The sequence below is a fragment of the Macrobrachium nipponense genome, chromosome 46 (genome assembly GCF_015104395.2).
Source record: "Macrobrachium nipponense isolate FS-2020 chromosome 46, ASM1510439v2, whole genome shotgun sequence".
Taxonomy (NCBI): domain Eukaryota; kingdom Metazoa; phylum Arthropoda; class Malacostraca; order Decapoda; family Palaemonidae; genus Macrobrachium; species Macrobrachium nipponense.
In genome coordinates this window covers 2241158-2255206 of record NC_061106.1, presented here as the reverse complement: position 1 = coordinate 2255206, position 14049 = coordinate 2241158, and positions in this window count along the sequence as shown.

Below are 14049 nucleotides of genomic sequence, written 5' to 3'. Positions count from 1 at the left end.
CAAAATAGGCCATTTTAAGCCTTTTTTTTTTAAGGGTTCCAACTATTCACGGAGGGGTCTGGTACGCATCCCCTGCGAATACGGGGGACCATTGTATATTGAGTTTGGTGTTAATAATTAATTGACTTTAATAATTATTATACACTTTTACCCATTGTGATAGCCTTGCTAACTGCCTTTCTACTTTATGTGTTATGAGTCAGTGGCAAAGGGTGTGCCTATACCCTTATTGCATATTTTTGCCCTTTTGCGCTTTGGAATTACTGAGGGGAACTTTGGAGGTTTGTCCTTAATTTTTCTTCCGATATTTCCTCTTCTCTTTCGTCCTTTCATAGGTTAACCAGAAGCCGGCAGAGAATGAATTGACTACACCTGGTATCTTGCACCTGTTCCTCCCTCGAGTGGCGGGAGATGATGTCCCCTACATCAGCGATGGTTTGAAAGTTTGAATCTTTTGTCCGCCATGTAGGGAACCTACAGTGGTATAATTGTTCGATAAGACACTTCAATAAAATGCTTATAGTATATACTTACCCCATAATTACATGATTAGAGCCCTCCCTCCTCCCTGCTGATGGACATAGGGCATGAACAAACCGAGCTTTTTGCTTACAGTTATTCCTACTCTCCTGCTAGTTGGCAGAACTAGTCACCTTCACAATAGTTTGAAGTGTTACCCACGAAATTTTGAATTCAAGCTGCAGTGTAAGTGGAACTTATTATAGCTATGTATTTACTGGGTAGTATATATACAAATCTTCATTTGATTATTAAATGTCATTTTACTGTCCTACGTGTATGGGACTGCCCAAAGCTCTGGCCCTGTCTGCAGCAGTGAGGGCAAAGCTTGTTAAGTACATACTGGAAGTCATATCCACCCAGCCTCTTGACATTTTCTAGGAAGTTGGTGTGATTTTGACTGACAATCATTTCTTCACACTCAATTCATGATGTTACATTACAGGCTACCTTCTGAGGAATCCCACACTCTCTTTTCCATACTGATCCATTTTCCAGCCTACCTTTTGTGTTTGCCACAGCTCAGGCCTTGTTGGCAGAGTTGAGGGTTGCACTGGAGAATATGCTGGTTGTATATGTTGTAGCCAGCCACTATGATCGACTCTTCTGTGTGGAAATTAAATTGGTCATTGGAATAGGCACTTTATACAGAACCCTTCCTCAACTTGGATTTGGCTAAAAAGCTTTTGTTCTCTGTCATGACTTAATTGTCCTATATGAGAATGTTCTTAAGAAGATCCTAGCTACTATCAAGTAGCAGCAGTGATTTATTATTACCTTTATTTTCAGATAACAGTGATTTGACTTCTTCGGTGATAACAAACTGCGATTAACAGCCTTGGTATCCCTCATGTGCATACTCTTATGTCTAGACACCCAGGATATAGAGGCATCCAGTAGTTGAATTCCATAATTGAGTTTATGAGCTGAGTCCCATACCTTTCAGTTGGAATTCAGGGCCACAGTTTTTTCACTTCCCTGATTGAAAAAAACATATCAAATTAACATGTTCCTTTGAAGGCGTCAGGGCAAAATTGAGGTGGCGGCACTGTGCTAGTCTTGCCTTCTCACCTGAACCAGACTACTTTTACCTCAAACTTGTAGCACTTGTATGAGATCCTTCATGTGGATGATGGGGTCTTTATTACTTCTTGCATTTTTACCAGAGAATATTTTTTGGTCGTACTACAAAGTTCCAACCTTGCTGTTAAACCCAAAATAGTACAAAGATCATGCGATTTTCTGACCTTCTTCACTTAGAGTATTGCCTATCTCTGCACCCTGGTTTAAATTTTTGTACTTAAAGCAGTAATACCTTCCCCCCTAATTAGCATATGCAGGCACATGTAAACTGAATAGTAGCTATTTTTTTTTTTACATATTGAAGTGCCCCCTTATGGCACTGCACTTCCTGTAATAAGTCTGGACAGCACAAGGGATGATCTAATCACCATTGTTGCCACCAGAGGCACTGGCAAGGGGGATACCTAGGCAGGTGATGGTTCTTTTTCCTTTTAGTCATCCAGGTAACAAAAGACCACAGGATTGGGCACTTGTAAACTAATTAGAAGTTAGATTTGTTTGAATTAAACTTTTTCCATTTTCATAGCATTTGAAACTTTTGTTCTTCTAGCTTATTCTTAACAGTGTTCATTTTACACAGCAGTTACTATTTTTACAGTACACTGTGATCAAGTATTTTGGTAATTTCTGACATATGTAGTAATAGTTTCATTAAAATATTCATTGCAGCATACCAGTTTCCTCAATCTTCAAAACTTGGGAAGCAGTCTCCCTCTCCACCTCCAAGTCAGCCGCAGTTGCAGCCTGTGGGAGTGGATTTTGCAATTGGTGGTTCAGTTGGATTTGAAAAAGAAGGTGCAGGAGAAGTATCTCTATCCATTGAAGAAACAAATAAGATAAGAGCAAAGTTAGGCTTGAAGCCATTAAAGGTATGATTCTCATAGATTGTTAATGGTTTGTTTTTATATGTGATTATCTCTTGCTGACTCTCTCAATTAGAAAAATGTGACAAGGAAGAGAGACAAGAAAATGGGAAATGTGAATTTCATCCTATTAAATTTTGAATTCTCGTCATGTATATGTTCTTGTGTTACACAGAAAAAGATGAGTTGTTCCGATACGTAATACAAACCCTCGGTCCTTTAACAATAGGAAGGTAACTAGCGGCAGCTGGGACGGTCGTAAGCTTCGAACAAGGGGAGAACGGTAGTTAACTGCTTGTCCGATCGTGCGCGCGCCCGCGCGCCCGAGAGGTGAAGAATCACTTTTGCTTTCGGCCGCGGGTGTGAAGGACGTGTTCGTCATCGCTCTCTGCCCGCTTCATCGTCGTATGCTTTGTTTATATGTGTTTTTTACTAATGGTTTGGTTTGACTTGAAAATGAAACTGTAAGTACACTGTTTTCATTTTCATTACTTAATTATGAATCAACATGGAGCTATCGCCGTAGAGACGGCGATTTCCGCTCTTTTCATGAATTGAACCCTTGAATTATGTCTCGGTGCCGAGGGCGGACGCACTCGCGCCGAGTCATGTATTTTGGGCGAAAGTGTGTAATTGAAAGATGTAAGTACTCTTTTTCATTATATTTTTGCCCTGTGCGTTCGTTGCCGAGAGCTTGATTGCGCTCGGCAAGAGCCTCTTATTTTGTATGAATAGAATGCAATGAAAGTGGATTCGCAATGCAGTTTTCTTTTCATTTTCATTTATTAATTGCATCAAATTTAATTTTGGATCAATTTCCGCTCTTACCCGGGAATTAATCCTTACGATTTATTGCTGTGAAAGTGAAAATAGCAAGTGCAGTATTGTTCATTTTCATATATATTTATGATAGCATCATATTATTATGGATCAAGTTTCCGCTCTTACCGGGAATTGATTTTTCCCTCTTTAAGTTCTATGAAGTGAATCGCAAGTGCAGTATTCTGTTCATTTTCATATTACTTTTCACTGCTGTGCGGGGAGGTAGGGGAAGCGAAGGTCTGCCAGGAAGTCGTCGGAAAGCTCTCCCGCGACTCCCTTGGTATCCGATTCTTCGTCTTCTTTCCTGCCCCCCCCGCTCAGCTTCCTCGTATTTTGTTTTTGGGGTCTTCCTTCCGTTCGGGGTGGGGCATGTCTCCCCCCCCGTGCGTGAGGGAACCCCTCTTACTAATCTGTCTGTGCTACCGCAGGTGCTACAGCCGTGGGAGACGACCTTGGACAGGTATGGACCACTGCGGCTGCAGGGCGTGCCTAGCATCCACGATCTGCTGCAGAATCTAGCGAGGTCTGGGGCGGTGACCTTGGAGTGGTCTCCACTACAACCTTCACGGCCGCTTATGCTGCTTCCCCCGCTGGTCTACACTCTCCCCATGCTGTGTCGGTGACGCCGTCTGCCGCTTCTAGGGCGGTCGCCGCCGTACCGAGGAGGGGTATGCCGCCGCCGCCTGGTGTTTTCTTCGTGTTGCCTGCCCCAGACTTCCGCTGTTTTCCAGCAGCTCGCCCCTGGACCGGCCGCCAGTACCACGCTGGCTGCCGATGATTCTACGAGGCGATGGCTGGGCCTGCCGTACCTGTCGCTGATGTGGTTCCCGCTACTGGCTTGGCTGTCCCTTCTGTGTTTACCGCTGCCGCTGTTCCTGCCGCTCCTGAGCTGGTTGCTGTTCCTGTCGCTCCTGGTTCCTGCGCCTGTCCATGCTGGTCCTGCCCATGGTGTGTCTTCCCCAGTCCCAGGTCCTTCCGGACAGGTGCAGTCGGGCCGTGTTGCTTCGGCAATAGGCCCGACTCCGGCCTGGATGGAGGACCTGGCGACTGTCCTGCGTGAGCTGACGAAGAAGAGGAAGGTGTCATCTTCGTCTTCGTCTGTTGCTGCCTCTTCCCCTTCGACTTCTAAGGGCCCGTCCCACCTCGGTGGGACGGGGGGTCCTTCTGCTGGTCCTCCTGCTCCTTCGGGAGCGGGGCCCGTCTCCCCTTCCGTAAGGAAGAGATAGACGGGGACCAGAGGAGTATCGGTTAGCTCTGGTACTTCCTCGCCTGGTGCTAGCGGCGATGCCGCTACGCCAGGTTCCGGCTCGGTCTCTCGTTCGCGCCGGGAGATCCCGAGTGTACGCTCTCCCTCGGGAGACCGTGCAGCCAAAGTTTCGGCGCCAGAGTTCGCTCGGCGCCAAGACCACGGCACGGAGCAGAAGGCTGGCGAAAGAACCCGCTCAGGTGACTCTCGCCAGGCCAGCGGCCGCTCTCGCAGCGACCAGCTGGTACCGGGTTTTGTTTTATTCCCCCTAAGAAGACTCCTTCGGGAACTTAGAAGGGCTCGTCACACTCCGGCCTGTGACGGGGGGGGTTCTTCTGCTGGTCCTCCTGTTCCTTCGAAGAACGGGGCCCTCCCCTCCCCTTTCTGAAGAAGAAGACGGGGACCAAGGGTGTGCTGGCTACCGCTGGTACACCCTCGCCTGGTCTTGGCAGCTCTGCTGCTAAGCCAGGTACCGGCTCGGTTTCTCGTCCGCGAGAAGTTCCGAGTGTACGGTCTCCTTCGGGTGACCGTGCAGCCAAAGTAAGACGCCTGAGTTCGCTCAGCGTCATGACCGAGGCACGGAGCAGAAGACTGTCGAGAGCCGCTCAGGTGACTCTCGCCAGGCCAGCGGCCGCTCTCGCAGCGACCAGCCGGTACCGTCGGGTGGACGTGACGGGTCTCTGACTGGCCACGGGGTTGAGGCTGGGAAGAGGTCCCCCAGGTCCCCTCGACCGACGGTACCAGCCTCGGCTGGTACCAGCGGTTTGACGTGCCGCGAGGACGCTCACCGGTCTCACGGCGAAAGCGAGCTCTGCAGGTCACCTGACCGCCGCCCTCCCCACAAAGGGACCGGGCGGATACGTGACCTGCAGCAGCTCGTCTGACGCACGGGACCGGGGTCGACGTGCTCAGTCGAGCCGCTCGCCACCAGGTGAGCGGCACGGCCAGGCCTGCAGATCGATCCCCACCGCGGGTTGGTGATCGGCTGCAGCCCCCCACGTACGCTGGTCCTGCCAGCGAGCAAGGGGGGAGCGTCAGGTCTGTCTCTCCACTACCTTCAACTTCCTCGGGGTACACCGGGAAGAGCGAGGTAGCTAGGGAGTGATCGTGAGAGGTGCGCCGCTCACGATCCCGTCACGACGCACGTGCCACGTATGGTCTTAGGACCAACCAAGGACGTACGCGCAAGTGATTGGAGGCGACCGTCAGGGGTGGGGAGAGGGGTAGCGTCAGTTCTGTCTCTCCGATACCTTCAACTTCCTCGGCATACGCCAGGAAGAGCGAGGTATATAGGAGTGATCGTGAGAGATGCGCCGCTCACTGATCCCGTCACGACGCCGCACGTGCCAGGTTGTCTTAGGACCCAACCAGGACGTACGCGCAAGTGATTGGAGGCAAACCGTCAGGGATCTGTTGCTGGTCCTTCTTCTGAAGGAGGAGGGTCCTGGGAGCTGCTCTTGTTTTGGAGGGGACTGGACGTCCTACTCCTCAAGACACTGTAACTTCCGAGATTCAGAGTAACTTTACCCAGGTTATTGCACTGATTCGTCAGCACAACGACCGGGGGAAGGATCGCCGCTCCCACCAGCATAGCCCATGTCTCTGCTCGAGTCGTTTTGGGGCCCGAGAGGGAACCCAAACCGACGGTGGGTATGCCGCGATCGGAGCTTGCCGATGCTGTCTTGAACCAGAGTCTCTCGTCTCCGGACAAGAAGGCTCTCTCAGTTCTGGCCGGTCGATCAAGCTACTTCCACCTCCTCTACTGCGACAGCGGCGTTTCTACGTGTCTTCGGACACCGTATTTAAATACTCCTTCGGTCCTCCTGAGAGGTTTCGACCTCGACGAGGACTGGAATGAGTCGGAGGACGGTATCGGCTCTCTCCTGTCGGTGTCGATCAGCCCCACCCAGACGACGTTTCACAGTGGCGGCAGACCCTTATCTACAGTGAGAGTTCGTAACCCTCCTCGGGAAACGTTTTCTCCTGACGATACGTTTTCCCAGACTCTGAGAGGCCATCGCCGCAAGGCTATGGCTGCTCCTACTCTTCTCCAACTGCTAGTTCCACTGGGAAGGCGAGCGAGTATCCAATTCCTCCCCCACCATTCCCTCTCTCCTTACGGCTACGAGGGAAAGGGGAAGGATCCTACAGAGATTTCTCTGTAGGTATCCCACGTTGGGGACTGCGCTACCAGGGGGGACCTTCGGGTCCCTACCTGACGTAAGCCCCGGTCGTTGAGGATTTGGGATCCTGCCCCATTTCTCGATTTCTACGGGAATCGAGAGACCACCAGCCGATATCGTTTGACGAATTCGGTGGGGGTTTCGCAGACTGCTTAGAATTCTACGGAATTTCTAGCGCATTCAGAGTGTTAGAGTTTCTTACGATCTCCAAACACTTAGGCGAGACCACGGTCCAAAGTGAGCGAGACGAGAATCCCCGATATGTTACATGATAATCGGGAACCTCGCCTATGCTCGAATTCCTGGAATTTCTAGCATTAGGAAGAAGACTGCTGCTGAAAGAAAACTATCTCACAGTAGGCGACCAACCTGGAATAGAGAAGAACGGACGGGAATATCCAGTTTTGGCTGGAACTATCGTCTTAGTATTCTGTTCACCATTGAAGCTTTCCTTCGAGGAAGACTTCTCCTTCAACTCTCTTTAATAGAGAACGAAGGTGGTCGATCTCCAATCCTTATTTTGTTTTCTTGAAGGAAAGAATTTAGGATGGAGATCGTTGTTCAGAATCCTACAAATATACTACGTATATTAACCTCGCGACATGATTCTGCTAAGCAGTTGAATGGTCCGAGGGGTAGGCGCATATCCTGGTTATTCTACGGATTGCGACTTAGACGAAAAGTATTCTAATTGAACTGCAACCCGGGTTGCCTGCAACCTCCCAGGAGTTTCCAGTTTCAATTTTATATACTTATGGTGTTGTCACAACAACACCATTTAAGCTTTTATATTTACCGAAATTCGTTTCGCTTAAATATAATTGCTCGAGCATATCTTTTTATGCTCGGTGGTTCTAGCCGAACGCATTCCTTCGTGGAAAGGATTACTTGGCAAACTCAGGATGACGAGTCAGCGACAGCTACTGCGTATTGAATTGCCCGAGGCATTTCAGTATCAGCTGCCGCTTTGTAGATAGACGGTTGTTTATGTCTTTCTCACCTGCTTTGATTGAATAACAACCGTATCTCTGCCCCCCCCCAACAATCACGGACTTAAGTCTCTGATTAACGGGGATTCTCGCATACATGAATGACCATCTACTGCTGTGAAACGCTAGTATTCATCGTCTTCGGTATTGCGAGAATTTTAAACAGAGATATCTATTCGACTCTCATCTTTCTGTTTACCGCACGGTAACAGAATTCTGTATAGTCTCTTGCTGCATCGTATCCCGATAATGCGAATGATTTTTGCGGAATCTGAGTTTGTCCTCAAAATACTATCTTGTATTCGGAGGTGTACAATTGTTCATTGTTCACCCCGGATTAGCAGATGTATTGAAAGACATCGCCTACTCCCACACCTGCCAGCTCTACTTCCAAACGTTCAGCCCATGAGAAGCAGTTCTTCAAGCGGCTCTCCCCTGTGTTTCATTACTGAAGAACGCCCCGCTTTCATTGCACAACGGCAGCAATGAAATGGCGGTTAGCGTTTTCAGTCATTTTGTAAGCACAGGTTTAGAATCTTGAGATTCCTTCTCTCGATTCAGCTGGAAGACGTAGGTTGCATTCATTGCCTACCTTCGTCTTCAACGTCACATAGTGTTGTTTTCTCCTTAAGCTGAGATTCAACGTCTATGAGATTTTCTTGTTGCCATCAGGGACCTCGGTCTTTTGAAGGCAATTGACTTTCGCCTTTTGAGCTTATGCATTAAGAGAATCATCGCCGCGCCGTCCGGCATCGGTGACTAACAAATATTTTATTTGTTTGGTCTCTCAGCATAACTCTTTAAAGGGCGAAGGTCACGTGACTTACCCGGATGCTTGGACAACTTGCCTCTACTGATTCCGAACCAGTCAGTCGGCAGCTGTCAGAGCGCCCGAGTCAGTTACGAACTATGCTGTGGACTTAGTTCGGTTGTTCCAGAGCAATCATTACTTCGTCTTAATAGCTTGTCAGTATGAGTACTGTACATAACCAAAGTCGAGAAGAGGGATAGGTCATACGACTATTCCCTTCTTTTCGTCTTAGGTAACTGCATGACTTCTCTTGAGAAGTCAAGCACAAAGGGATGGGGATTTGTGACGCTCGATTTCGTACCGATCTTCGTAGCGAAGACTCAGAACCCTTCGGTAACTGACGATTGGTTCGAGTCCTTCACAATACCCTCCCTAATGGACTTCACCGCCTCCGATACGAAGGCTATGCTGCTTTGTCCTGTGAAGGTGCGACGGAGCTGTCTGAAGAAACTCGACACCCAGGATGAGTGTGGACGCCTCTTCATCATTCTCTCGCGTTCCGCAAGAACTTCTCCGTGGCGCAGGTAATGAAGGCAGGCGCCTGGTCCAACCGGACCGCATGCACCTCCTTCTACCTTCAGGATATTGCCCACAGTTCCTTGGATCTTTTTCCTTGGGGAACCGTGGTGGTTTGCTCAACACGTTGTGTAGTTAATTCCCAGACCCCTCGCAGGCTGAACAGCATCGAGTCCTGGTGTGACCGTAAGAATGGATGAGGAATGAGAGTGTGACTGGCTCCTCTTCCATCTTTTTCTTCCCTCTACCTTTGGGTAGAGGGACACGGTCGTCACCCTGCTGGGTAAGGACGAGATGCAGGTGAGCTACTCAATAGAGCACCATCCTATCCCTTTCAGTAGGGATAGGAGTAAATATCCCCACTCCTCCAACAAGGGGGTAGGAAGTGGATGCCAAATTGAGACAAAACCCATCATTTTATGATTGTCTCTTGCAAACAGGAACAAGTTCTTGCTTGCTGGTACGAAGAGAATACGCTTGCCTCTCTCTTAGTACTTGGCCCAGAGGTCTGACCATTGATCCTGCGGTGCACACCCCGATCAATCGGACAGAGGTTTGGATCCCTCCCTTGCTCTTACGACCAGGGAGGCACTCCAGGGTTGGACGAACACCAGTCTGTTCACCAAAAAGACTCAGATTCCTCCCACCAAGAAGTGAGTCTTCCTATTGTTAAAGGACCCGAGGGTTTGTATTACGTATCGGAACAAATGACAATTTGTCGAAAATTGCATTTTTCCTAACTATACAAACCTGAGGTCCTTTACATATAGTCCCACCTCATGCCACCCCTCACTCTGCAACTTTTTGCATGGGCCTAAAGCAAAAGTGATTCTTCACCTCTCGGGCGCGCGGGCGCGCGCACGATCGGACAAGCAGTTAACTACCGTTCTCCCCTTGTTCGAAGCTTACGACCGTCCCAGCTGCCGCTAGTTACCTTCCTATTGTTAAAGGACCTCAGGTTTGTATAGTTAGGAAAAATGCAATTTTCGACAAATTGTCATATTTTCTAGTTCTAGTTGGCATTCCTTGCATCCTTGTCCCATCAACCCTCTGGTAAGAGACCCAAGTTGTTGTTTGCGTTGTTTAGAGCAGATGTAAGGTACTTTACAGTAATCTGAATCTTAGGCATGCAGGCTTCTGTAATTTCTGCTCAGTTGGATTGATTTATAAAGTCAGGGCTTGGAGGAGAAAAAGAACAGGAATATACTCAAGAAAGAAGTGAAGCAAACCAGTTTATAGTACAGGATACAAGAAGTGAAACAGAACAGTTGATGGTATAGGATACACTTTGAATGTGAAGCAAGAGAAGAATGACTGTGATGTTTCATACACAAAAGCACATTCTAAAATTAACTTCATACTTTAACCAATACAACTTGAGTAGTTAGTCCATAACTACTGCACTAAATTAAGGAAAGCTATTAAAACATTGAACATGATGGCTAACCCAAAGAAGTGCTAACTTTTTCTGTACCTGTAAACTGATGTACTACTGTATAGAGGCACTTCCTTAAGGCAAGACGGACAGAAGAAATAAAGGCATTAAATGCTCTTTTGAGATCTTCCATAAAGTATTTAGTTAAGTACTATTTTAAAATTTTTAAATACATTGTAAATTGTGAAAGCAGGTAAAACACAGGAGCATAGTGTATTGTATGGGTAAAACATGGCAGGAACACAAAATGTAACTCATCTGCCACCAGAGTGCCACTGGAGCCTGGATGCATAGACTGTTAGCTGGAAGTGAAGGATGTGGTTTATTCTGCAATGTCAGAAAGTTCATGCAGATTTACATAAGATTTTTATGTAGAACAGTAATGTTCAAGTTTATATTTTTCCCAATAGGTTGATAATGTTCCAAAGAAGGAAGACGAATCCAATGAAGTAAATGAAGAAGATGAAGACATGAAAGATACTGACGGGAAGAAAGTCACTGTTGCTGGAGAGCAGTTTGTACATAAGCCTGCAGAAAATTTAGCCCAGAAACTGCAGGTACAGTATTTTATATTATTGGTTGACAAAATGTCTTGATTTAGAGAATTTTGGTGTTAGCTAGGGAATTGTATTTATTTTAACCATGTTCAGAATTCCACATGGAATAATTATATTGCCTTGAACTAGGCATCTTTTTCTTGGCTATAATTTTTAAATTAATTGAAAATAATGGAAACAATTTGTAGTTTTATATTTGTCACTTTTGTGATGTTTTTCTAAGTTATAAGCAAAATTGTATGTAGATGAATGAGTCTAATATTTATTCCCTAAATTTTCCTTTCTAATTGTAGTGGTAAGTAAGCTCAGTAACATTATTTCTGCCATTGTAAACTCCAGTCCAAGGAATTATAAAAAGGGTAGGATTGTTGTATAGTACTTATTCAAAATAATTCTACAACTCTCTCCCTGTAGTTTTTATTTACTGGACAGGGAAATGTATTTTTATCTCTAAATTCTCATTATTAACTGTATGGGTGAGATTATAGAAAAGAATGGCAAGAAGAAACTATTTAAAGAAAAGTTTACAAAACATTTTGAAAAATTTGCCTTTATGCTTCCAGGAAGAAAAGTCAAGGATACTCAAGCTCGAGTTCAAAAATCAAGCATGAGTACTAAGCAATATTTATAGTTGTTGTCGAGCTTACTTGCAGAATAATTGTTTTATTGAAAACACAGTGATGTGAAAAGAATACTACGTACATCTTTTACAAATTTTGTAAATCAACATAGTCACACATGGGCAGGATAAGTCAGCCAATTTGCATAGATAAAATGAAAAACAGGCAAATGCACAGCATGTCCTCTCTAAGGTCATTGATTATTAATTTGCATAAGAATATTGTTTTAAGTGAAAGCACACACACAAATTTGTTCAGTAAGTTTTCTATCTAGCTGAGGTGTTTAGTAGTAATTTTCTGTATTTTACACTACTGAAAATGTATTTTCATTTTGTATCTAGTGTGTTTATAAACTACCACTTTCGACCTCATCAATCCCATTGTATAGCTGGGTTGGCCACTAGAATCAACTTTTCCATCTATTTCGATTCCTTGCATCTTCCCCCAGTCCCACCACACCCATATCTCTCCTCACCACATCCATCTGATCTGATCTGTTGACAGCCCACACTCCTCCTCCCCATCACTGGCATGTTCTTAGCTCTCTTGATTGGTTCCACCTCCTCTCTTCTTATTACATGCCATAGTATCTCAAACAAGCTTCTCTAGTCTTCTCCTTTACATTACATATACCACACATTCTTCTTATATCTGGAGTCTCCCTCCTTTCCAGATTAGTGATATTCCAGCAATCCATCTCACCATCCTCAACTTGGTTTTTTTCCAACAATTCCTCCTGTTTCCTCTTAAGTGCCCAAATTTCTGCTTTATAACAGTTTCAGGCCTGATAACTCTTATAAAAGGGATTTTGACGTAGGAAAAATCTATTTCTGGGCGAGGAAGCCGTGTCGCCCAGTGAAATATTGCTATAATACCAAAGAACTGCTAAATTGGACATGTCAGAAGCTTCTGACTCGCTCACTTATATAAAAGGTGTCTGTATAAAACTGGGGCGAGTGTTAAACACAGCAACCCCTCCAATTAGGCTTTTCCTCATCAAAAGACCCTTAATACGGGGAGCCGACCCATAGGTCACACCTAGCTTACCCCGTTGAAGGCGTCTGTGACGTCATACTTTTCGATAGCCATTTCGGTAGAGTCAAAAGTTGACTCGAACGTGCTTTTTTTTCTATTTATCGTTGATTTATATGCAAATATTTCAAAAAAAATGAGAAAAGCTACAACCTTCCATTATTTTTGTTATATTCTACATAAATTGCGCACATTTTCATATATAAAACTTTATGTAAACGGCTAATTTAAAATGGTGCAAACATTACCACAATATCGCATGTATGATTTTTTTCGGAAGAGTTACCGCACGGACGTAAAGAAAATGTTATTTTTTTTCATAAATTCACCATAAATCGAAATATTGTGCTAGGGACTTCCAATTTGTTGCAAAATGAAGGTAAATGCTTGAATATTCTAGAATATAAGCGTTTAGCTTTCAATTGCGTTTTTTCGACCATTTCGGTAGAGTCAAAGTTGACCGAAGGTTGAAATTTTGGCAATTATCGTTATTTATATAAAAATATCTCAAAACTGATAAAAGCTACAACCATGGGTTGTTTTTAGTTGTATTGTGCATGAAATTGCGTACATTTTCATATATAAAAACTTTATATAACGGCTAATTTAAAATGTTGCAAACATTACCACAATCACATGTATGATTTTTTTTTCGAAAGAGTTACCGCGCGGACGTAAGGAAAAAGTTTTTTGTTTTTTTCATAAATTCACCATAAATCGAATATTGTGCTAGAGACTTCCAATTAGTTGCAAAAATAAGGTAAATGATTGAATATTACTAAAATATAAGAGTTTTAGCTTACAATTGCGTTTTTCGACCATTTTCGGTAGAGTCAAAGTTGACCGAAGGTTAAAATTTTGGCAATTATCGTTATTTATATGAAAATATCTCAAAACTGATAAAAGCTACAATCATGAGTATTTTATTGTTGTATTTTACATAAAAATGCGCACATTTTATATATAATACTTCATGTAACGGCTAATTTACAATGGTACAAAAATTATGTCAAAGTGACAAAATAAATTCCGAGATGTGTCACAGATACTTTTAGTGCGGCAAGAAGAAATTCGTGCTTGCACGCGCCTGCGTAACGGATTGTAAACAAAACAAACCCACCTTTGGATCCGTGAACTCCATCATCCCCCAATGGCGCGTGATTCAAAAGTTTTAGGCTGGTAGGGCCTATAAGTATTTTTTTTCCGCAATTTAAAAACAAAACAAAACTTTTGTAAGTCGACGTAAAATACGTCCAGTCGGCACACGAGAGACAAAAAAATGTCGACGTAAATACGTCCAGTTGGCAGTAAAGGGTTAAGAAGAGATGGCCGAGAGTTATTTTGAAGAACTGTTAAATACTAAAATTGAGAAG